Source organism: Bos taurus, chromosome 17, assembly GCF_002263795.3.
Source record: "Bos taurus isolate L1 Dominette 01449 registration number 42190680 breed Hereford chromosome 17, ARS-UCD2.0, whole genome shotgun sequence".
NCBI lineage: Eukaryota > Metazoa > Chordata > Mammalia > Artiodactyla > Bovidae > Bos > Bos taurus.
In genome coordinates, this window is record NC_037344.1 from 56,882,740 (window position 1) to 56,906,876 (window position 24,137).

Consider the following 24,137-nt stretch of genomic DNA (forward strand, 5'->3'; position numbering starts at 1 on the left):
CCCGCCCACATTCAACTCCGCCAATCCTCGGGAGCCATCGACCGCTCGGCTTCCCAGGCACCTCCAATCAAGTACCTATATCCGGCCACGGGTCTGTGCCCCACGATCAGGGAAGGTCAGTAGAGAGCCTATCGGAGCCTGACTAGGGGCGTGGCCGGGGGCAGGGGGCGGGCAGACTGGGACGATTGGGCGGAGCGCGCTCGGCGCAGTCGGGTGCGATTGGCCACCCCTGGCAGGAGCCGCACCTCGGACAGCAGCAGCGGCTGCCGCGGGAGGGTCCGTGAGGCGCCCAGTTGCGACGGCGGCGTTGGGGTCCTGCTTGCGAGAGTGGGACCCGACACGGAGACCGCGGGCGGACGCTCTGCGCTGCTGGACCGGACATTCAGTGACTGGACCCAGGTATTCACCGGGGAACAGCGGCAGAAGAGCGACTCCGGAGCAAGTGTGAGAGAGGAAGCGGCGGCGGCGACGCGGGGCCCGGGGTGGTGACAGCAGATCTGAGGTGAGAGCACCGGGGCGCGAGGAGTTGACAGAGTGAGTCGAGACGAGCCGACCCAGGGCGGAGTGGGGTCGGCGAGTACTCGAGGGAGAGGAGTTCCGGGAGTGGTTTTGACAGTCCTCTCTGTGGAGAGGAGACCCCTCAGAGGGGCCGGCCCCGCGGGCCTGAGAGGGAAACCTCGAGAGGGCTTGGGACAGCGGGAGTGACGGGAGGGGGCCCTCAGAGGAGCTGGGACATTGGGTGTAAGGAGGGAACCCTGGGGAGCTGGGATAGGGGATCTGAGGGAGGGGGGAGACCTGAGAGGAGTTGGGACGGTGGATCTGAGGAGGGCGAGACCCTGAAAGGAGCTGGGACAGTGGGTCTGAGGGAAGACCCCGAGAGCGGCTGGGGAAGAGGGTCTCAAAGGAGGAGCCCCAGAAATGGACCAGGACAGAGGGTCTGAGCGGCAAAGTGGACTCCTTGAGGCTTGGGACAGCAGGTGTGTTGGGGGACACCGAGAGGAGCTGGGACAGCGGCTGTGACGGGGGACCCCTTGGGGGCTGAGGACCTGAGTCTGAGGGGTTCCCCAGGGGCTGCGGCGGAGGTGCGGCCCCGCCCCGCGTTGGCGAGAAGAGGGGGTCTGGGTCCGGGTCGCGGCGCTGGGCGAATCGCGACAGCCGGCCGCCGCTCCCCGGGTGCAGTCAGCTGAGCTTTCTTAGGACGGAGTGGGAGACGGGGGACCGCGGGAGCCCCCAGGACTCCGTGGGTGACTCTGAGGAACGGGGATTATGTAATTAACATCTTCTGGGAGAACGCACGGACTGGAGGGTCCGGCTGAAGTGCGAGGATCCGGGAAAGGGCAGGAGCGAGGGGCTAGGGACCTCGGCTCACTGGCCGCCTGGCTTCCCATCTGTTTCTCCTAGTTGGGCGTGGATGCCTTGAAAGTGAGGGGCTTCCTGACTTCAGTGCTTCCTCAGAGCGTGAAAAGTTGAACCGGGCTTCTTTAACTCCCACAGACAAGTGGAAAGGGAAGGGCCCCTCTTGGAGATGCAGGTTTTTGATTCATTAGGCTGTTTAAATTTTGATAGACCCTGCTTCTTTTTTCACTTGGGCTCAGAGAGGAGCTCAGAAATTCTTTCAGGTTCGGCAGCACACCAGTATCAGTGTTTACAAGGCAGACTTAAAGGAACGAATATAGTAAGTTTGACTGTTTATCTTTGATGTGTTGGAAAGATAATTGAAAAGTCAAACTAAATTTTGAAAAGAAGTATTGGAGTCACTGAACTAACACCACTTTCCAGTTAGAATTCTTGTCCTAAAAGCTACCAGGACTGAACTTTAGGCGAAATTCCAGGACAAGCTAAGGAGAGAGAGAAGCCTATTTAAACCAGACACTACACTGGTGGAAAGCAAGTGTATGTCTAGTAAAATGCTAAAACAAATAGTGGAAAGCCATAGAGGGTAGGAAATGAGGGGCAGCCTCCTACTTTGACAGATGTGAAAATTAATGACCAGGCTAGTTGTTCAGAATACTTAGGATATGTTAATACTGTCCTGACTACCTTTCCAGTGTTCTCTTGAATGCACACGCTTTGTTATGATTGTTCCCAGCGGTTTTACATTTGAATTTTTTAACCTCTTTTTTGTGTGTGTGTTGCTTCTCCTCACCCTTGAGACAGGTTTCTTTTTGATAGAAGTAGACTTAGAAAATGATGGCTTGGGGGAAATACTGGGGGATGATCCCCTCCAATATTCTTGCCTGGAGAATCCTATGGACAGAAGAGCTATAATCCATAGAGTCCCAAGAGTCCAACAGGACTGAAGTGACTTATCTCACGTAATTACCCTATCATTTTGCAGTTATTTAGATATTGTCTTTATTTCAGGTTGAAAATAATGTCTTATTGGAAGCCTTTGCCTGTGTTCAGTAATGGGCAGCTAAGAAGAAGAAAGAAATGCTGTATTATTTCTCAAAGACATAATGTAGAAGGCTTACAGAGAACTGAATGTTTAAATCCAAGACAAAAATTACTGAAGATATCTTACATGAGGGTGATAATAAGTAGAGGTAATGTATCATTTGAGGATTTTCATTTGATATTACCTGATACAGAACTGTTTTGTATCAGGTACAATGGTTTCAGAGAGTGTGGAGTTTGGTGTGGTTATGAAAATTCCACCAGAAAGAGAAAGGACTTCTCTTTCTGAGAAGTCCTCAGAAACAGAAGTTATGGTTATGAGAGGAACAAATACACAAATACAAATAGTAGATACACAAAAACAAATTTGAAATATGAGAGACTATGTTTAAGATGTATAAAGTATAACTTTTTTACATTAAATTTATTTTTCCAGAACCCTAGGTATAAGTAAAAGGAAGGTTAGTTAACTCCAGAGGGTTATTTACAAGGGGCATGCATGCTTAGTTGACTCTGACTCTTTGCGACCACCTGGACTGTAGCCCACCATGGTCCTCTGTCCATGGTATTCTCCAGGCAGGAATGCTGGTGTGGGTTGCCATTTCCTTTTCCAAGGCATCTTCCTGACCCAGGGATGGAACCCATATCTTCTACATTGGCAGGCAGATTCTTTACCACAGAACCACCTGGAAAGCCTAGGTTTATAAGGGGCATGTATTTATTATGTAGTGCATGCTGCTAAGCTGCTAAGTCACTTCAGTCGTGTCCGACTCTGTGCGACCCCATAGACGGCAGCCCACCAGGCTCCCCCGTCCCTGGGATTCTCCAGGAAATAACACTGAAGTGGGTTGCCATTTCCTTCTCCAATGCATGAAAGTGAAAAGTGAAAGTGAAGTCGCTCAGTCGTGTCCGACTCTTAGCGACCCCGTGGACTGCAGCCTTCCAGGCTCCTCTATGGGATTTTCCAGGCAAGAGTACTGGAGTGGGGTGCCATTGCCTTCTCCATGTAGTGCATGTAATGTATAAAATAGTCTGTAGAAGGATTGAGAATCTCGGTAACAATAATCCTGCAAAGTAATAGAAATGTTTGAATAGATAAGCTCTTCCATCATCCTTGTTAGCTCATTTCTGTCTGGTACAAATTATGGTCTCTCAAGATGAAACTTTAGTTCCTTCTAAGAAAAGAAAATATTCTGATACTCCCCTGAGTGATTACTAAAGCAGTCATTTAAACCATGTTATGCTATGGTATTGACCCAGAGACGATGACAAGAAAACCCTTGTAATAGGATTTTTAATAATAGGCAGGGTCTATAATAACTTTTTATTTCTGGGGACATGGGGTGGAGGTAGGGGAGGTTGGTTAGGAGCGTAGCAATTCTGTGGGAGTTTATTTTCATTTGTTTCACAAAATAAAACTACACTTTGAGAAGCTGTTAATATGTAAAATACTGGTTTTCATTATACCTGTTACTTTTTGATTAAAAAAATATAATCAAAAGCAGAGATTAAGAAGGAGCCTCATCCTTCCATGGTTATAACCACCAAAGAATACATGCTTTTTTTGGTTTGGAGTTCTCAAATAATTCTTAGTTTAGCAGGATGCAAGTACTGCCCAGTAAATACAATAACCCATTTTATACTTTCTTTAGCACTTGAGTCATATACAGTCAAATCATTGTAATCTCAGAGTCTACCTTGATATCTAATTTGGCTTAATTTTTAAGCCAACCTGAAAAAAGTTCTCTTACTTGCCACTGTTCATACTTGTTGGTTTCAGTGATATGGGAGAATGAATGAAAAGTAACTATTGGTACTTTGACTTTAGGGTTTTTTTAGAGTTTATTTTATAGACATTAAAAGCATCTTTCCTTTATAGTCTTTTCCTTCAGTCTGTTTTTTCCCTCCCCCTAAAAAGAAAGCAGGTGGACAGAGGGAAAGCTTCCATCAAACAGTGTTTTGTGACTGTTCTAAGAGAAGACTTCTTTTCAGTCTTCAATGAAAGAGTCCCACCATAGTTTTGGATTAGTAGTTTTGAGTTATGGGATATTGTACAATTGCATTTCTTCATGGAAAGTGTAGTTTGTGATTATTTAGCTTTAACATTCATTTAATTGGTTACTTTGTCATTTGTAAGGATACGTTAAAAATTTGTTACTATTTTCAAACTCGAATTCATTGTAGTAAAAAAAAAAATTTACTTACATCTAATAATGGATTAGATGCATTGAATTTATGGACCAAAATGTGATGTAACTAACTTACAGGCTATGGGCAACAAATTAAAAATAACAGGTATTCAGAAATTTTATGATGTAGGAATTAAGTTGATAAATTTTATCATTCCAGCTACATGTTTTTAAAGTTACCTAAAACTGAACTGAACTGAATGCATTTTTTTCTGTCTGACCTGGGATTTGTTAGAAATGAGTATATTTAAAGTCTTTGTAAATTATTTCTACTTTACATCAGAGTGGCATAGGGGTCAGTTTCATGATACGCAGATCAACTCCTAACCATTATCCCCTTTCTCAAAGATACACATTTATCATCCCTAGAGTGAGAAGAGGAACATGCCATGTAATAAACATCTTACACCTAGCAAAACCTACTTATAGGTGGCTCATGTCAGTTTAGCTCCTAACATTGGAACTGATATGTTGTAGCCTAGTGTTTGGGAACCTTTCACCTAACCCCTGGCCTCAGTAAAAATGATGGATAGCAAAATCAACCCCATATTTGTTATGCTTACTATTTTAGTCAGTTATCAAAGTACTCATTAGAAGATTTCAGTTTTACTTCCTCACACTATTTTTGATGGACAGGAGGATAACCTTTTATTTCCAAATCAGACTAGGACTCTGTGTAGTATTTTTATATGTTTCATTTTCTGTCTAATGACAGTGGCTTTTGTCCATAGCAATCAAGGCTTATGACAATTCAAATACATTTTATTTACCCATTACAATAGATGGCACTAATCAAGACAGAATGCTTTCTTAAATAAACTAATAACCTAATTGGTCTTGGCAGTAGGCATACAAAACAGAATCGGAGTTCATGGCCAATTTTTCATTCTATTGCAAATATTAGCCTTTACTTCTTGAAGGCTTTCTGTGTAAATACACAAATATTTCCCCAAACCACATAAATAGAGTTTTTAACTCTTCTAGATCAAGATTTAATAGCAGGCACAGAGTATGAAGGGTGCTCATTACATGTCAGTTGAATGGATGTGAATGAATTAATGATGGAAAATTATTAGATTATGTTCACATTTAGTTTCATATTTTCACTGAGGGCTTTTAGTGCATCAAAAGAGTGTTAAAAGAATGATTCTGTTGCAACCCAAGAACAAATGTTAGCATTATTTATCTGCCATGTAGAAAACAGCATGATACATTGAAAAGAGAAAGGGCCTGAGACTCAGACCCAGGCACCTATTTTGGCTTTATCACTATGCCAGTTTGCTTATCCTGGTTAAGTTACTTAAGTGTTTAAAGCTCTCAGTTCTCTCATCTGTAAAACAAAAATATGGGCCTCACAAGATTCTTATAAGGAATAGTGAAGTGATAGTCGCTCAGTCATGTCCAACTCTTTGCGACCCCATGGACTGTTCAGTCCATGGAATTCTCCAGGCCAGAATACTGGAGTAGGTTGCCTTTCCCTTCTCCAGGGGATCTTCCCAACCCAGGGATTGAACCCAGGTCTCACACATTGCCGGCAGATTCTTTACCAGCTGAGCCATAAGGGAAGCCCTTATGGCTTATAAGGAATAAATGATGTGATTTATGTAAAGCACCAAGTACAGTGATAAATGCATAGGAAGTGTTTAACAAGTGATAGCTGCTTGTTATTTTAATCACTTGAAACCATTTTTTAGTGCTGTGTTTGCTCTATCCTCAGTATCTAATCACTTGATGAATCCCGTGGCTCCTGGCTCCAAAAAGAATAATTAATAGGTCACACGTAGGGAAATTGAGACTCAGTATGAGTGACTTCCTGGAATTTCATCACATCCACTAGCTTTATTAACAGCGTACTTCTTAAGGCCCACTTGACTTTGCACTCTAGAATGTCTGGCTCTGGGTGACTAACCACACCATTGTAGTAATCCACTTCATTAAGATCTTTTTTATACTTCTGTGTTCTTTTGTGTTTTCTTTACATCTCTTCTTGATCTCTTCAGCGTCTACTAGGTCTTTGCCATTTTTATCCTTTATTGTATCCATCTTTGGGCAGAATGCTCCCTTGATGTTTCCAATTTCCCTGAAGAGCTCTCCAGTCTTTCTCCTTTTGTTGTTCTATTGTTAAGCGTTGTTCTTTGAAGAAGGCCTTCTTTTCTCTTCTAGCTATTTTTTGGAACTCTGCATTTAAATGGATGTACCTTTCCCTGTCTCCCTTGCTTTTTGCTTCTCTTCATTCTTCCACTATTTGTAAAGCCTCCTCAGATAACCTCTTTGCCCTCTTGCTTTTCTTTTTCTTTGGGATGGTTTTATTCGCCACCTTCTGTACAATATCACGGACCTCTGTCCCTAGTTCTTCAGGCTCACTGTTAACTAGATCTTGTCCTTTGAATCTATTCATTATCTCTACTGCAAATTCATACAGGATTTGATTTAAGTCATACCTGGCTGGCCTATTATTTTTCCCTGTTTTCTTTAGTTTAAGACTGAATTTTGCTTTGAGAAACTGATGATCTGAGCCACAGTCAGCTCCAGGTCTTGTTTTTGCTGACTGTATACAGCTTCTCCATCTTCAGCCTCAAAGAATGTAATCAATTTGATTCAAATCCTTAAAGGATGATGTCAGCAAGGTTTTGCATTCATTATGTCAGCAGATCTGGAAGACCCAGCAGTGCCCACAGGACTGGAAAAAATCAATTCTCACCCCACTCCCCAAGAAGGGTGGTACCAAAGAATATGCTAACCATTGGACAGTTGCACTCATCTCCCACGCTAGTAAGATCATGCTTAAAATCCTGCATGCTAGGCCTCAGCATTATGTGAACAAAGAACTTCCACATGTCCAAGCTGGGTTTAGAAAAGGAGGAGGAACTAGAGATCAAATTGCCAACATTTTCTGGATTACAGAGAAAGCAAGGAAATTTCAGAAAAACATCTATTTCTGTTTCATAGACTATGCTAAAGCCTTTGACTATGTGGATCATGACAATCTGTGGAAAGCTCTTAAAGAGATGGGAATACCAGACCATCTTACCTGTCTCCTGAGAAACCTGTATGCAGGTCAAGAAGCAACAATTAGAACCTTGTACGAGACAACTGATTGGTTCAAAATCGAGAAAGTAGTACGACAGGGCTGTCTGCTGTCACCCTGTTTGTTTAACGTATATGCTGAGCACATCACAAGAATTGCCGGGCTAGATGAGTGACAAATTGGAATCAAGTCAACAACCTCAGATATGCAGATGTTACTGCCCTAATGGCAGTAAGTGCTGCTGCTGCTCCTAAGTCACTTCAGTCGTGTCCGACTCTGTGCAACCCCATAGACAGCAGCCCACCAGGCTCCCCCATCCCTGGGATTCTCCAGGCTAGAACACTGGAGTGGGGTGCCATTTCCTTCTCCAATACATGAAAGTGAAAAGTAAAGTGAAGTCGCTCAGTGGTGTCCGACCCTCAGCGACCCCATGGACTACAGCCTTCCAGGCTCCTCCATCCATGGGATTTTCCAGGCAAGAGTACTGGAGTGGGGTGCCAGTGCCTTCTCCGAATGGCAGTAAGTGAAGAGGAACTAAAGAGCCTCTTGATGAAGGTGAAGGAGGAGAGTGAAAGAGCCAACTTAAGACTATTAAAAATACTAAGATCTTGGCATCTAGCCCCATTACTGCATGGCAAATAGAAGGGGAAAAGGTGGAAGTAGTGACAGATTTCCTCTTCTTGGGCTCTAAAATCACTGCAGATGGTGACTGCAGTCATGAAATCAGAAGACCATTGCCTCATGGCAGGAAAGCCATGACAAACCTAGACAGTGTGCCGAAAAGGAGAGACATTACTCTGCCAACAAAGGTCTGTATAATCAAGGCTATGGTCTTCCTAGCGGTCATGTATTGTTGTGAGAGCTGGACCATAAAGAAGGCAGAACACCAAAAAATTGATGCCTTCAAACTTTGGTGCTAGAAAAGACTCCTGAAAGTCCCTTGGACTGTAAGGAGAACAAACCAGTCAATCTTAAGGGAGATCAACCCTAAATACTCACTAGAAGGACTGATGCTGAAGCTGAAGCTCCAGTATTTTGGTCATCTGATGTGAATAGATGACTCATTGGAAAAGTCCCTGATGCCGGGAAAGATTGAAGGCAGAAGGAGAAGAGGACATCAGAGGATGAGATGGCTGGACGGCATCACTGATGCAATGAACACGAACTTGGGCAAACTCCTGGAGATGGTGAGGGATAGGGACGCCTGGTGTGCTGCAGTCCCTGGGGTTACAAAGAGTCAGACATGACTGGGCGACTCAACAACAATGTGAGTGACTTCCCAAGGCCATACCGACAGTGGCAAACTTGACCACTGTAACCTAGATCTGGTTTTTCAACTCAATACACGTTTTACTGTATATTTCTTAAAGGTTCAAGAAAAAGCTAATGAAAGCCCAAAATATGTGCTCAGGAAGGTCTACTGTGACAAGTTTCCAGTCTCCTCTTTTTTGTTCTTCCTGTATACACTATTGCTCTCTTATTCCCCCTAAAGTACAGCTCTGATTTTGTCACTTCTGTGTTAAAAACTTTTAATACCCTGTGGCCTACTAAATTCAGTACAGATTTATCAACCTGTTTTAGCATTCCTATAGCCCCATAATCCATCTATATCTATATCTGTATATATCTATATCTATCTCCTGTGTCCCAGAACAGCCTGCTTACAGCCAAGCACTTATACTGATTACACGTTCAGGCCTTTGTTCCTGCTGTTTCTTTTCCCTGGAATGCCTTTTCTATTCCTCCTATTTCAGAGTTCAGTTTGTGGGATCTTAGTTTCCCCAAGCAGTGATCAAACTCAGGTCCCCAGCAGTCAAAGCGCTGAGTCCTTACCACTGGGACTACCAGGGAATTCCCGCAGATCTAATTTTAATGCCATCTTTCCTGAGGCCTTCTCTGATCATCTTCTTGCTACTCTCTCCTCTAAATTCCTTAAGTGCTTACTTTGTACATTTTCTTATTTTTATCCTTATCTTTCATATTGCATTCTTCTCTATACTGGAGAGAGGACACCATTCTGACACATCAGATATTTTATGTTTTTGTTTGCCTTATATCCCTCCACTAGAATTTAGACTCCATGAAAGCAGAGATTTTCTTATTCATTGCTTTTTCCCAACTCATGAAACAGTGCCTACCTAGCATGTAGTGGTGGTGGTTTAGCCACTAAGTTGTGTCTGACCCTTATAACCCCAAGAACTGCCTGCCAGGTTCCTTTGTCCATGGGATTTCCCAGACACAAATACTGGAGTGAGTCGCTATTTCCTTCTCCAGCGCATCTTCCCAACCCAGGGATCAAACTCCTGTCTCCTGCATTGCAGGAGGATTCTTTAGTGACTGAGGCACCAGGGAAACGTAGTAGTTGCTCAATAAAGATTTATTGACTCACTAAATGGATGAATTTGGCTCTGGGAATTTCTCCCATTTGTTGTCAAAAAAGAAAGTTTGTTATTTGAAACATAATAAAATCCTAAGGAAGTGAAGCATAGCTGGGAAGAGTGGATTTTATCCATATATTTTATTCTCTGGGCTTTACATTTTTTTGAGCAGCCCTGAATTTATTGTGTTTTTGTTTTACTGAATACAAATAAAAGCCATTCCTACCATGACATCATATATCCAAGATGATTGTGTCCCAGTCTGGCTACAATCTAAGAAAACAACATTCCTTGTAATAAAATCTAATGGAAGCTTCTAACATGGCCCTTAGGCAGTAAAGACTTATAAGACCAAAATGATAACAAAATTCAGTACAGGGGCATTTTCGCATTAAAAGCACTTCATTTATTTTTCTTAGCTGCTAATATTAACCCTGAAAATTGGTCAAATCAAGCTCCTGATGTTAATTTGGGGTTATCAGTTTTCTGCATGTACAAGTAATTGGGTTTGAAATGTGTTTTAAGCCTGAATTAAAAGAACTTAGTCACTGGTGACTCATGGTGAGAAGTTTTTCCTTTTCCCTGCTGGAACATACGCCATTGCCTCCAACCTGGCCTTTTAGAAACACTGCAAACATAAAGAATCTTGTTTTTCTGTACTAGGTTCTGGAAAAGTTCTTTAAGGTTTAAGGTGGCATGGCCTTAATTACAGTGCTTTTTAGTTTTGTATAATAAGCACTACAATTGACTCTCCAAATTTCCATACAAATTTCTTTTATCTCTGCCTTTAGGGAAGTTTTCTCATTATATATGTGAAATAGTCAAAAGTCTACCAGACAGTGTATGAATGACCACAGGGATTTTGTTTTGTTCACTACTATATTCCTAGTGCCTAAATAGAGCTTTCCACAGAGAAAGCAATTAATACATATTTGTTGAGTAAAATCACAAATATTCTTTAATAACAGTGCGTCTTAGAAAAATCATAAACATCTACTAAAATAAATTTTCTCCAGCCGTTTTGAATTAGGTAATCATCAATTCACAATCAAGCTAGTTTGGGAGGCTCTTGGTATTAGCCCGGGGTAGTTCTGCCCCAATAGTTCCCAGCATTGATTATGCCAACCTGAAATCTCCTTTAGCGGTTCACTTACCAAAGGAAGGGTAAAGCGGCAACACCCATAGGCACTTGCACCTGTGGGAACCAATGGGCGTCGTAACAGGAAATACTTGAGCTTGCAATACAGATAGTCATGAGCAGCACCCAGGTCACGCTGCTTTTATCTGCAGTTCCTTATTCGGATTGTACAAGGTTTCGTGGAGTTGGGTTTTTTTGCTTGTTTGTATATATGTGTATATATATATATGTATATATATAAGTTTAAAAGATAACTAACTTTGAATTTGAAAATTGAACTGTGAATGCTGACTGGCATCATCTTCATTATCAAGGAATTGGTGAGTTGTCTTTCCTTTCTTTTCTTTCTAACGTTTCTTTTCCTTCTAATGTTGTGTACCCTGAAACTTCACTCCAGCGCACAGAGGGGATTAGACAGAGGGTGCGTAAATGTACAATAACTAAAACTTAAGCTGATATTATCAACAATAACAACCAGTTCTGATATTTACATGATACCATAACGGTAGACATTGGTAGGATTTCGTAGATTTTACCTTAAGGTTCGTTTAGCTTGAGCTGGTTTTCCTCTGTTGTGGGGACAGGAGGAAAAGAATCAGGAAAAGTTTTCAGAAAGCTCTTTTCAAAATGTCGAAATGTAAAGCTATATAAAATGCTGTTGACGTTAACTGTCTGACCAGGAAGTACTCTCTTAAAGCCTCATTTATAAAACTGTGACTATAATAACTTCCTTTCTCAGGATGAAGGTGCTGATAGCATGATCTTGTTCTTACAACTTAAGTGGAATTCAGTTTTATCTTTCCTAAGTGAATAAGAGGCTGCCTTTTAAAGAAAGCCATCTCTGGGGCAATCTTACTGATTGCTGTAGCTAAGTAAAGAATTTTTAAAGTCTTTAGTATGTCAAATGGGGAATGTAGGACATGCGTTTGAGAAGATCTACTTAGAGTAAGCTTGGTGTTTTGTTTTAAATGTAATGTTTTATTATAAATATAGTTTGTGTCTAAACATAGCTAATAAACTCTGTTGAGTTTCATGTGAATATTTATGGCCTTAACTCAAAAGTCCAGCTGAGAGCAATCAACCTAAAAATTCACTGGATTCATATGCTCTATTAATTTTAATTTGTAGTTTGATATTCTACAAATAACTATTAGTGGGGATTATTTTCAAAGTGTTTTATTTTTTCCTTTCTCCTGGATAAGTAAGGTAAATACTAAGCTGCAAATAAAACATCAAAATCTTGTCAGAAGAGTTTTTTAAACACAAATTTTAAATATACTGAAGGCCATTTTTATTAAATGGATGCAGTTTTTGATAATGAATGATATTATTACTATAAGACAACAGTTCAAAATTAGGCTACTTAAAACAGCACACTTGTTTATCCCGGAGATCTTAAAAAATAACAAGCCACTTCCCATTTTTCTTCTTTCACAGAAAGGGATAAAAGGAGAGAAAACAGAGCAGGTTTTTTTTTTTTTTTTTATGTAATATCACATTTAGAGGCAGAAAAGTCAGAAGATTTGATCACATTTACTTTGTTTTGTAATTTTTTTTCTTTAGTAGTAAGGGTAGTTTACTTATTAAAGTATAAAAATAAAATATCTTAGGCATGAGGTAATAATTTATGGGACTACTCCAGTCCATGAGGTGAAATTACATGAAGTAGGCAAGTGGATACTTTTTAAATATCTCATATTTGTATGTCATTCATAATATTTTATAAACCAGGAAAGCTACCTTAACAGTTTTTCCCAAATTTACTAGACTCTTGGAACATGGTTTAAATGAAATGTGTATAACCCTGACTTCTAAACTCCTGGTATTTTATGTAAAGTCTTTATCTGTAAAGTCTTATGATGGTACATAGGATTGTTGTTGTTCTGTCGCTAAGTTGTTTCCAACTCTTTGTGACCCTGTCGACTGAAGGCATGCCAGGTTTCCCTGTCCTTCACTGTCTCCCAGAGTTTGCTCAGATCCATGTCCATTGAGTCAATGATGCCATCCAACCATCTCATCCTCTGCTGCCCTCTTCTCTTTTTGCCTATAGTCTTTCCCAGCATCAGGGTCAAGAAGCATTGCAGTGGATATTACTGATTTGGGGACACTATTCTTTCTAACATATAAAAAGGAAATCAAAACCTTCAAATAATCTTTGAAATATTATCATATTGCATTTTTTCTTAATATTTATGAATGTTAAAAACCTAAAAGAGCAAATTAGGTAAATTTCAGTGTTCACTGATAAAGAGGACTTTTGTGATTATCTGAGCATTCTTTTAGCAGTCCAAAAGTATCCCAGTCGGAGGTTAGATGAGGGTGGGGCAGAGGAAGTTGCTGGGGCTTCACAGTAGTGACCGATTATTGCAGATTGTATGGCTGCCTGCCCAGACACCACTCATTGGAGGGAAAAGTGGTAGTTACTAATTACATCCTACTAATTTGTCCATGTTTATTTAACCAGTTATAACTGTTTGCTGGTTTCACACACAGGTGACAAGTTTTAAACTTCTGAATTACTTGACATGTGCTTAATCTTCTTGAGTTTACCACAGTCATATCTGTTATCTTCAGTCGGCAGAGATCACACTGACTCTTTTGTGAAAGACCATGTGTTAGCAGAAAAAAAAAGAGAGGGGTGAGGGGAAACAGAACTTGAAACTTTAACTGCTTTACCCTCTAGTGAAGAGTATTGCAGAGTTAAAACGTAAAGTTTTAGACAATTTATATAAAAACTATTAAAAATAATCATCTCCTGTGAAGGAGTTTGCAGTTCTCAGTTGTTCTAGTTCAGCCTAAAATTGAGATTCTTAGTGTTGCAACATAAAAGGAAGCTTTGTGGAGGAAATATGACATCTCTGCCCAGATGCATAAGGAGAGTTATTTTTAAAAATGTTTTCTTATGAATATATATGTTGTACTGAGAAGTAGCTTTAAAAAGCTAGTTTCTATTTCAGGGTCATTGGTAGGAGTTACATAGGTTTCTCAGGTCACTGGAATTCTATTAAGAAAATATTTTTTTAAAGCATTTTGATGTCACCAATCAGCCTAATTCGTCTTGACCTGGCCTATCTAAGTAACATTTTTTTTAATGTGAATCAAATTAAGATGTTGAGATCCTGTCAATACCATGAAATAGTCGTGTAATATGTGTCCTCCTACAAGAGGAGACAGTTCACTCCCATTTCATAGCACTGTCTCACTCTCCTCCAGGAATTGTGTAAGGAAAGGTTAGAGACGAGTCCAGAAATCTCTCCATTTGTATCTTTGATGCTCCTCTCAAACCCTTGGACTCTGTGAATAGCACGCCACCCTTCCTTATCTCTCACTTTTGGTTTCACTCACATGTCTGTAGGATTGGCAGTGTATTCTAACGATTCACAAGAGCATGTCAGATGAACATATCTGCCACTTACTAGGTCACTAGGTTTGTGACCTTGTATAATTCCCTGAACTCCCAAAGCCTTGGTTTCTTCACTGGTTAAATGGGCATAATCATAGTACCTACCTTGCAAGATTGCTATGAGGATTAAACGAGGTTGTGTATTAAAGCACAAGTTTGGTTACACATTGTAAAGGAAGAGTTCAGTGAATGATAGCAGATAGAGTTATTTTTGCTGTTTGGGAATGTTTCGAGTCTTATTCACAGGTCTACCAGAAAATGATCTTGAGAGAAGGTATGAAACAGTGCGTGCAGCTGTGTATAGATAGCAGGGTCAGTGTTGCAGGAATAGAAGAATCCGAAAAAACTGTGGAGCATGTGAATGAAATCTGTAAATCTTCTTTATGCCATTTCTGTATTTACTACTCTCTAAGGAGAGTGGAAGCAGGGAAGAGTTGACTGTAGACTTAAATATTTAGTAAAAAAAATATATATATATACATATGAACCTGCTAAATTTGGCTTTAGTAACGTTTTTCTCCTTGTTTTTCACTTCTGAGAATTTCTTCCTAATTTGATAGCACAACTCAGGAAAGCAACATGGCAAAATGTTGATTTCTTAATTCATTTTCTCACGAGAGTTTGTTGGTTTTTTTCGGACTGGCTCACTACCAGATTAAAGTCGGGACTATGTTTTGAGATTTTAGATCAGCTGGGAAAAAAAAAAAACAAACCAGGTTGAGTTTTCAAGGGATGTGTTAGTTTTTTTCGTTTTTGTTTTAGGCGGAGGGGGACTAGAACCAGACTGTAAGGAACATACACTTGAATGTAAAGAAGAATGTTTTTCTCTTTTCACCATGTTATTCTCTGGGAGCTTATATCCTGTGACACGTTAATTAACTTTGTATTGAAAAATGTATTGAAAACAAATGAATTTTTACCTTAACAGACTTTCATGGGGCTGTGTTAGCAAAACAGTTGTGAAAGTAGGGAGCACCTTCAGTAAATTTACTAAACAAAACAATGGAACTACTTACAGAGAGAGTACTTGAAAAACCTTTAGGCCTTGCATAAGTATTTCTAGTGTTTGAGATGTCCAGGTTTTGATCTGTGGTCTGACTCTTTTACCTTGTAGCCAGTCCCTCGGTTAGTCTGTGTTTTTCTGGTACCCCTCCCGATTGTACGGTCTCCAGGCCCATCACATTGCCACTAAGAAACACTCTGTGTGCACTTATCACACTCATACCCCTACCACCTCATTACTGGATTACTACAATTGCCTTCCTTCGCTTCCCTCTTTTTTCCAGCTCATCTTGATTAACCTTCTGTAAATGCTACTGCTTTTAGCACATCTCTCCCCTTACTGGAAAGTTTCATTGGTTCCCTGTTATCTACCACACTAAGTCTAACCTCTTCTGCCTGACTTTTGACACCCTGTCTAATCTGTCCCATACTACTCATCCATCTTCATTTCCTGTGTTCCTTGGCCTGTTCTTTCTGCCATTGAAGTCTGTCTTGAACGTTGTGCTGATTCAAGTGTTGAGCCTCTGTTACTATTTATTTTCCTCAAAAAACCCTCCTCCCTTCTTTCTGCCTTGTCAGATTTTACCTTTTCTTCAAGACCCTGTGTAAAATTTACTTCCTGTTTGAAACTTTTCCTATTCAGTTCTTACTGTTTTTCTGCAAACTCCCAGGTGATTTTTTAAAATTGAAGCATAGGTGATTTACAGTGTTGTATTGGTTTCAGGTGTATAGCAAATTGATTCCATCATACAAACATATATATCTGTTTCTTTAGATTTTTTTCCCTCAGATTATTATAAAATATTGAGTATAGTTCCCTGTGCCATATAGTAGGTCCTTGTTGGTTATTTATATTATATGTAGTAGTGTGTATATTTTAATCCCAAACTCCTAATCTATCCCTCCCTGTTCCCTTTCCCCTGTGGTAACAGTACATTTGTTTTCTATGTCTGTTGGTCTATTTCTGTTTTGTGTATAAGTTCATTAGTATCATTCTTTTCTTTTTTAGGTTCCACATATAAGTGAAACCATATGATATTTGTCTTTCCCAGGTGATTTTTAAATTAGCAATGCAGTGAACGAAAATGTGCATACCATTTTACATTGTCTGTTGTCTTATCTTCACTAATGATGTCAGTATTTTGAGTACAAGGACAATATCTTACAATTAAATCTTTAACAGTTTCTAGCATAATGCTGAGATACCTTACTATGACTTGAGGGAAAAAAAAAACAACGTAGTATATCTGTTTCATTATACCGGTCTAAAGTCAAGTCAGCAATCCTAGTAATATTGAGGGGACCCGAATATTTTTCCAGCTTGGTGCAGATCTGTCACTTAATTTATAGAAATATGCAAGGCAAATGAAGACAGTTTTATAAACTGGTTATAGTTTGACATATTTGCATTTCTTTATGAGAAACTGTGTGTATGTATGTGTGTATCTGTATGATTTTATTTTCTTAAAATGATATAGCCAGCCACACATGGAGAGTTTTAGTTCTGATATTAACCTTCAGTGTTTTGCAGAATAGGTTAAATATGATCAATACATTTTATATAGCCAAGAAATATTCTTACCCAGCTGTTTAAATATATTGTAATTAAGTGCCTGCTATGTGTAAGGTTCAGAGAAGGCGATGGCACCCCACTCCAGTACTTTTGCCTGGAAAATCCTATGGACAGAGGAGCCTGGTAGGTTGCAGTCCAGGGGGTCGCTAAGAGTCGGACAAGACTGAGCAACTTCCCTTTCACTTTTCACTTTCATGCATTGAAGATGGAAATGGCAACCCACTCCAGTGTTTCTGCCTGGAGAATCCCAGGGACGGGGGAGCCTGGTGGGCTGCCGTCTATGGGGTCGCACAGAGTCGGACACGACTGAAGTGACTTAGCAGCAGCATGTGTAAGGTTAGGCTCTGTAAAGGTAAACTGAAATTAATTGCATATGATTCCTGCTCTTAGGAAACTATCAGAATTCTGTTAGGGAAGACAAACTATATATTCAGAATCTGAAACATAAGAATACTTGTTGAATATCTTTCTTTCATTCTCAGTCTCCTGTTGTTTGAAATAGTAAATGCTTTCCTTTGTATCAATGCCAGAGAGCATTTAGGAGCCCCCAAATGAAAACTTTTTGTTTTCCCCTTTATATTTTTCCAATTTTTTTGAGACTTAATTGACATACAACAGTGTATTAGTCTAAAGTATACACTGTAATGATTTGATATATGTATATATTGTGAAGTGACTACCATTGTAAATTTAGTTAACATCAATCAAGGGATGTAATGTAACATGATAAATATAATCAACATTGCTATATGTTGTACATGATAGTTTCTAAGACAATAAATCCTAAAGAGTTCTCATTATATGCACGCACACACACACACACACACACACTCACTTTTCAGTTATAATTTTTTTTCCATTGGGAGAGAGATTTTAAGATCTACTCTTTTAGCAACTTTCAAATATAAAGTACAGTATTGTTGACTGTAATCACCATGCTGCACATACATCTCCAGAACTTATGTATCTTTTAATTGTAAGTTTTTACCTTTTGACCACCTTCACCCATTACCCCCACCTCTGGAAACCACCAATCTGTTCCTTATATGCTTGAATTACCTTTTTTGTTTTTTAGATTCCATGCATAAATGAGATCATATAGTATTTATTTTTCTCTGTCTGACTTATTTCACTTACCATAGTGTCCTCAAGGTCCATCCATGTTGTTACAAGTGGCAAGATTTATTTCTTTTTATGGATGAATAAAATTGTATTTTATACTTTCCTTTGGATATATACCCAGAAGTAGAATGGCTGGATTATTTGGTAATTCTGTCTTTAACTTTTTTTAATTAATTTATTTATTTGGCTCCTCCACGTCTTAGTTGCAGCATGGTGGGATCTTCGTTTCAGCATTCGATCTTTTAGTTGTGGCATGTAGAATCTTTAGTTGTGGCATACAGGATTCTTAGCAGTGGCATGTGGCATTTAGTTCCCTGACCAGGGATTGAACCCGGGCCCCCTGCACTGGGAGCCTGGAGTCCCAGCAATTGGGACAGAGAAGTCCCTGTCTTTAAATTTTTGAGGAATCTCTACACTGTTTTCCACAGTGGCTGCATCAGTTTACATTCCTACTTAAAAAAATATGTGCCTTCCTTTGTATTAATGCCAAAGAACAGATAGGACACTGAAATGAGAACTTTCAAAATACAAATGAGAACTTTGAAAACCCAAAATGTTTTATATATGTAAAAGTACAGGTATTTGGAAATGTCTTTGGATTTTGTGTTGATGCTTGGTTGTAAATATAGCCAATAATAACACTCTTTATTCATTTGTTTATTCAGTAAATATTTACTTGTGTAAATTTATTTGTGTCAGACCTTGTGCTAGTGCTGAATAGGATTATGTCTTTTCTTTAACTGATGAGCAAAAAGTTAAGCTATTTGGCTAATGCAGTACTAGAGTGCTCTATATGATGCTGTTTAACACATAGGAAACATACTGAATCATCCCCTATCCTGATCACCTGACGTAGTGTGAGCAAAATATCTATTTTTTCTTCCTGGTTATGCTTCAGACTTGTTAACTTAGACCGGTTATTTAAACCTCTTACTCCATAAAATGGAAATAATAATAACAACTACTGATTATTGATTGCTTGCTAGGTACCAGATACTGCAATATGTGCCTTATATATCAAATATCTTAATGAATCCTATAACTCCTTTACTAAGTAGATCTCTCTCACACACACACACACACACACATGCACACTCACACAGACACATACTTTATAGTACACTGATGGTCAGAGAAGTTAGGTCTTTGCTCAAAGTCAATGGAAGAACCTGGACTGAAACTCAGTTCTGTGCCTCTGGTCATAACCATCATTCTATGTTACCTTTCACCGTGAAGATTAGAATTAAATAACTTTGTAACATGCTGTACTACTAGTGCCTACAGGATAACTGCTGCAAGTCCAGGATGCCATTCATATTTGACAATAAAAGCTGGTTAGATAATATGCCAGTGGTAAAAGTTGAAGTTATGGACTATTCAATACAGCTTACGATTTTAAAAAATCATTTTAAGTATAAGTGTACAAAATGATAGTAAGGTTTTTCAGTTTATATGAAAGGCTTTATTTATATGAAAGTTTTTTCAGTTTATATGAAAGTTTTTTCAGTTTATATGAAAGGCTTTATGGTTGACATGATTTCATGAGTCTCACAGCTTTGTGAGGCGTTAATTATTCTCACTTTATAGATGAGGCTGTGAGGCTTAGAGATGTTAAGTAATGTCCTTAAGATCACACAGCTGGTTAGTGGCAGAAATAAGTTAAACCTAGATTTGCTGACTCAAAGGTCAGACTTCTTTTCAGTTATACCACAAATACAAATCAAGTTATTCAGGAGACCAAACTCACAACTATTTTTTCTTTTCTTTTTAGTTAAGCTAAAATTCACATAAAATTCATCATTTTAAAGTGTACAATTCAGGGGTTTAGTATATTCACAATATTGTGCAACCATCACCACTGTCTAAATTCCAGAACATTTTCATCACCTCAAAAAGAAACCCTGTACCTGTCAGCAGTTACTCTGAATTACCTCCATCCCCTGGCAACCACTAACTTACCTTCTGTATCTATGGGTTTACCAGTTCTAGACATTTCATATAAATGGAATTATATAGTATATGGCCTTTTGGGTGTGGCTTCTCCAGCATAATGTTTTCAGGGGTCATCCATGTTGCATATATCAGTACTTATTCCTTTTTATGGCTTAATTCTATTCCATTGTGTGGGCATTCCACTTTTTGTTTATTCATTCTTCAGTTGATAGACATTTAAGTTGTTTCCACTTTTTGGCTTTATGAATAATGCTGCTATGAATATTCATGTACAAATTTTTGTGTGAACTTAGTTTTCAATTCTCTTGGGTATAGGTCTAGGAGTAGAGTTGCTTATTTTTGTAAAATAATTCAAATTAAATCATTTTAAGTCCTTTATTAAATACCAGCCCCACAAGACACACACACACACACACACACACACACACTCTCTCTCACACACCATTGTTTATTTAGCTTATTTGTTTCCCAGGTCTTTTCTTCAGAAATAAGTCAGAGGCAAACTTTAGCTCAGATCCTGGAGTAGTCTCTCATTCTAAATGAATATAATCTGCACTGCCTACTACATTCAAGACACTAAAGAGGACAAATAAGTAAATAAGATTCCTATTGCTGGTCATATTCAATTAATGAAATTAAGAAATGTCCATGTCCTTTCATATCAAGACAGAATGACTTCAGTGCTACAAAAAGTTGTCAAGTACTTTCTACACATGAAGAATGAAGAGATCATTTCTATACCAGGAGATGCGGTAATTTGGAGATAGAATTTGAGCTGAGTTTAAATACTTAGTAACTTCTTCAGCAGGTGTGGTAGGATATAATCAATGTATTTTTTTTAGCCCAGTTCAGACATTGTGAATAAAGTATAGAATACTTAAGAAGAGTATTCTGTCCCTCAGATCAAAGGGCTTCGAATCACATACCAAGAGTTTTGAATTTTAAATACTAGATGTTGGAGAGCCATTTACAGTGTTTGATTAGAGACTGATACAATCAGAGCCTTTGAAAGACTATTCCACCAAGAGTTCCTAGAATGCTTTAACAGAAGAAAGAGATTGGGAATGAGAACTTGGACTGGGAATGAGGTTCTGGAATTAGGACAGCCTCCAGGGAAAGAAGAAAATCAGTCTGTAAAGAGATTGATGAAGGGCATCCACAGCTTGGGGGAGAGAGCTGAAAGCATATCAGATAAATAAGAGAAAGTGTAGAGAGAAGAGAGGCCCAGTACAGATGCTGTGTTAAAAGGTAAGAGGAAGACAATTAAGCAGAGATGTTGGAAAGAAACCACTAGAGCAAAATGCCATATGTACCAAGAAACGAGAGCCTTGTAGGGAGATGCTGCATGAATGTCATGGAAGGATCCACCTGAGAAGGATCCTGTTGGGTTTGGAGATGAGGAGGTTAGGACCTGGTGAGTTTGTTAGCCCCAGGGCGTCTTCCTGTCAGGGCAAGTTCCCTCCTCTCCCCTCAATAAATGATACCTTGAGCATATTGTAGTCCAAAAAGAGTATATGAAGAGCAATGAAAGATTTAAGAAAATGGAGAAAAGTGAATTAATGAAATGAGAAGGTAGTAGGCTACAAAATTATGAGGCCATTTCTTGGGCAGTAATGGGAAGAGATAGTTTAACCTGAAAAAGGAAGGCTGAAGGGTGAAGAGAAATTTTAAACTGAAATGGAGAAAAACTGAGGAAGCAAGTGTACATTGAATGGCCTCAGTGTAGAATTTTTAATATTAATGCTTATTCAGTGCAGTTCAGTTCAGTCGCTCAGTCATTTCCGACTCTTTGCGACCCCATGAATCGTAGCACGCCAGGCCTCCCTGTCCATCATCAACTCCTGGAGCTCACCCAAACTTATGTCCATTGAGTCGGTGATGCCATCCAGCCATCTCATCCTCTGTCGTCCCCTTTTCCTCCTGCCCCCAATCCCTCCCAGCATCAGAGTCTTTTCCAATGGGTCAACTCTTTGCATGAGGTGGCCAAAGTACTGGAGTTTCAGCTTTAGCATCATTCCTTCCAAAGAAATCCCAGGGCTGATCTCCTTTAGAATGGACTGGTTGGACCTCCTTGCAGTCCAAGGGACTCTCAAGAGTCTTCTCCAACACCACAGTTCTAAAGCATCAATTCTTCGGCGCTCAGCTTTCTTCACAGTCCAACTCTCACATCCATACATGACCACTGGAAAAACCATAGCCTTGACTAGATGGACCTTTGTTGACAAAGTAATGTCTCTGCTTTTCAATATGCTATCTAGCTTGGTCATAACTTTTCTTCCAAGGAGTAAGCGTCTTTTAATTTCATGGCTGCAGTCACCATCTGCAGTGATTTTGGAGCCCAAAAAAATAAAGTCTGACACTGTTTCCATTGTTTCACCATCTATTTCCCATGAAGTGATGGGACCAGATGCCATGATCTTCGTTTTCTTAATGTTGAGCTTTAAGCCAACTTTTTCACTCTCCTCTTTCACTTTCATCAAGAGGCTTTTTAGTTCCTCTTCACTGTCTGCCATAAAGGTGGTGTCATCTGCATATCTGAGGTTATTGATATTTCCCCCAGCAATCTTGATTCCAGCTTGTGCTTCTTCCAGTCCAGTGTTTCTCATGATGTACTCTGCATATAAGTTAAATAAGCAGGGTGACAATATACAGCCTTGATGTACTCCTTTTCCTATTTGGAACCAATCTGTTGTTCCATGTCCAGTTCTAACTGTTGCTTCCTGACCTGCATACAGATTTCTCAAGAGGCAAGTCAGGTGGTCTGGTATTCCCATTTCTTTCAGAATTTTCCACAGTTTATCGTGATCCACACAGTCAAAGGCTTTGGCATAGTCAATAAAGCAGAAATAGATGTTTTTCTGGAACTTTCTTGCTTTTTCGATGATCCAGCGGATGTTGGCATTTTGATCTCTGGTTCCTCTGCCTTTTCTAAAAAACCATTTTGAACATCTGGAAGCTCACAGTTCATGTATTGCTGAAGCCTGGCTTGGAGAATTTTGAGCATTACTTTACTAGCGTGTGAGATGAGTGCAATTGTGTGGTAGTTTGAGCATTCTTTGGCATTGCCTTTCTTTGGGATTGGAATGAAAACTGACCTTTTCCAGTCCTATAGCCACTGCTGAGTTTCCAAATTTGCTGGCATATTGAGTGCAGCACTTTCACAGCATCATCTTTTCAGGATTTGCTTATTAGTAGTAGTTAAAATTAGAAAATACCTTGAATTATTATATAGAAAGATTGGATTCTGAATTTCTACCCTATATAAATGTTTTTTGAGCATTCCTTTGCCTGTGTATTGAGCATGCCTTTGCCTGTGATTTTAAATAGATTTTTGTTCCTGAAGCATAGTTACATGATGTAATAGAATATATAGATTACCAGTTAGGCCTGTGGAGTACATTTTTCTGATAATTATTCAAACTGTATATTTTAAGCGCTAGTAATAGTTGGAACCCAAATAAGGTATTTTGTTTAAAGGTTAGATCATAATCCTTGGTTTGAATTCTTTTTATATAAATGTTTTATTTTCTCTGAAAGATACCTAAAACCAGTATTATTGCTATGTTCCATAGGCTAGAAATTTGTTACTTCCATTCTGTAGTGTAGCAGGTACTGTGGAAACATTTTAATCTATGTAATTATTTATTAATATTTAGTTAAATATAAATATTTCCTTGAATATTTAATAATGATTTAGTAATGATTATTACATAAGTAAATTTAGTGAATTTAGTTAAATAATAATGATGAATTTATATCACTCTGAAAGTATAAATTCCCTGTAATGTTATAAAATCAGTTCCTTATTACTCCTGAATTTCAGAGTTCCCAGCAAGAAGACTTGTTGGTAAATGTGTGGATATGGAAACTAGGATCTCCTTTATTCTCAGCTTTTTCTCCTTTTCCACACAAAATGATGGGAAATCTTTGACCCAGTATAACTTTTCTTATATA

At 39.2% G+C, this 24,137-nt stretch overlaps 1 protein-coding gene across 13 annotated transcripts in view; it reads left to right on the forward strand.

Annotated features, from left to right (window-relative positions):
• The first annotated feature begins 225 nt into the window (after positions 1–225).
• The window catches only part of TAOK3 (TAO kinase 3), a 189,080-nt gene continuing 165,168 nt past the window's right edge, over positions 226–24,137 (forward strand). For 11 of the 13 annotated variants that reach the window (XM_059876085.1, XM_059876084.1, XM_059876086.1 and 8 more), the window contains exon 1: positions 226–502. The gene's annotated coding sequence lies outside the window, so the exon portion shown is untranslated. Of the gene's footprint in view, positions 503–11,224; positions 11,451–24,137 lie in introns of those variants that run through there. The other 2 variants (XM_059876082.1, XM_010813960.4) reach the window with 1 other exon arrangement.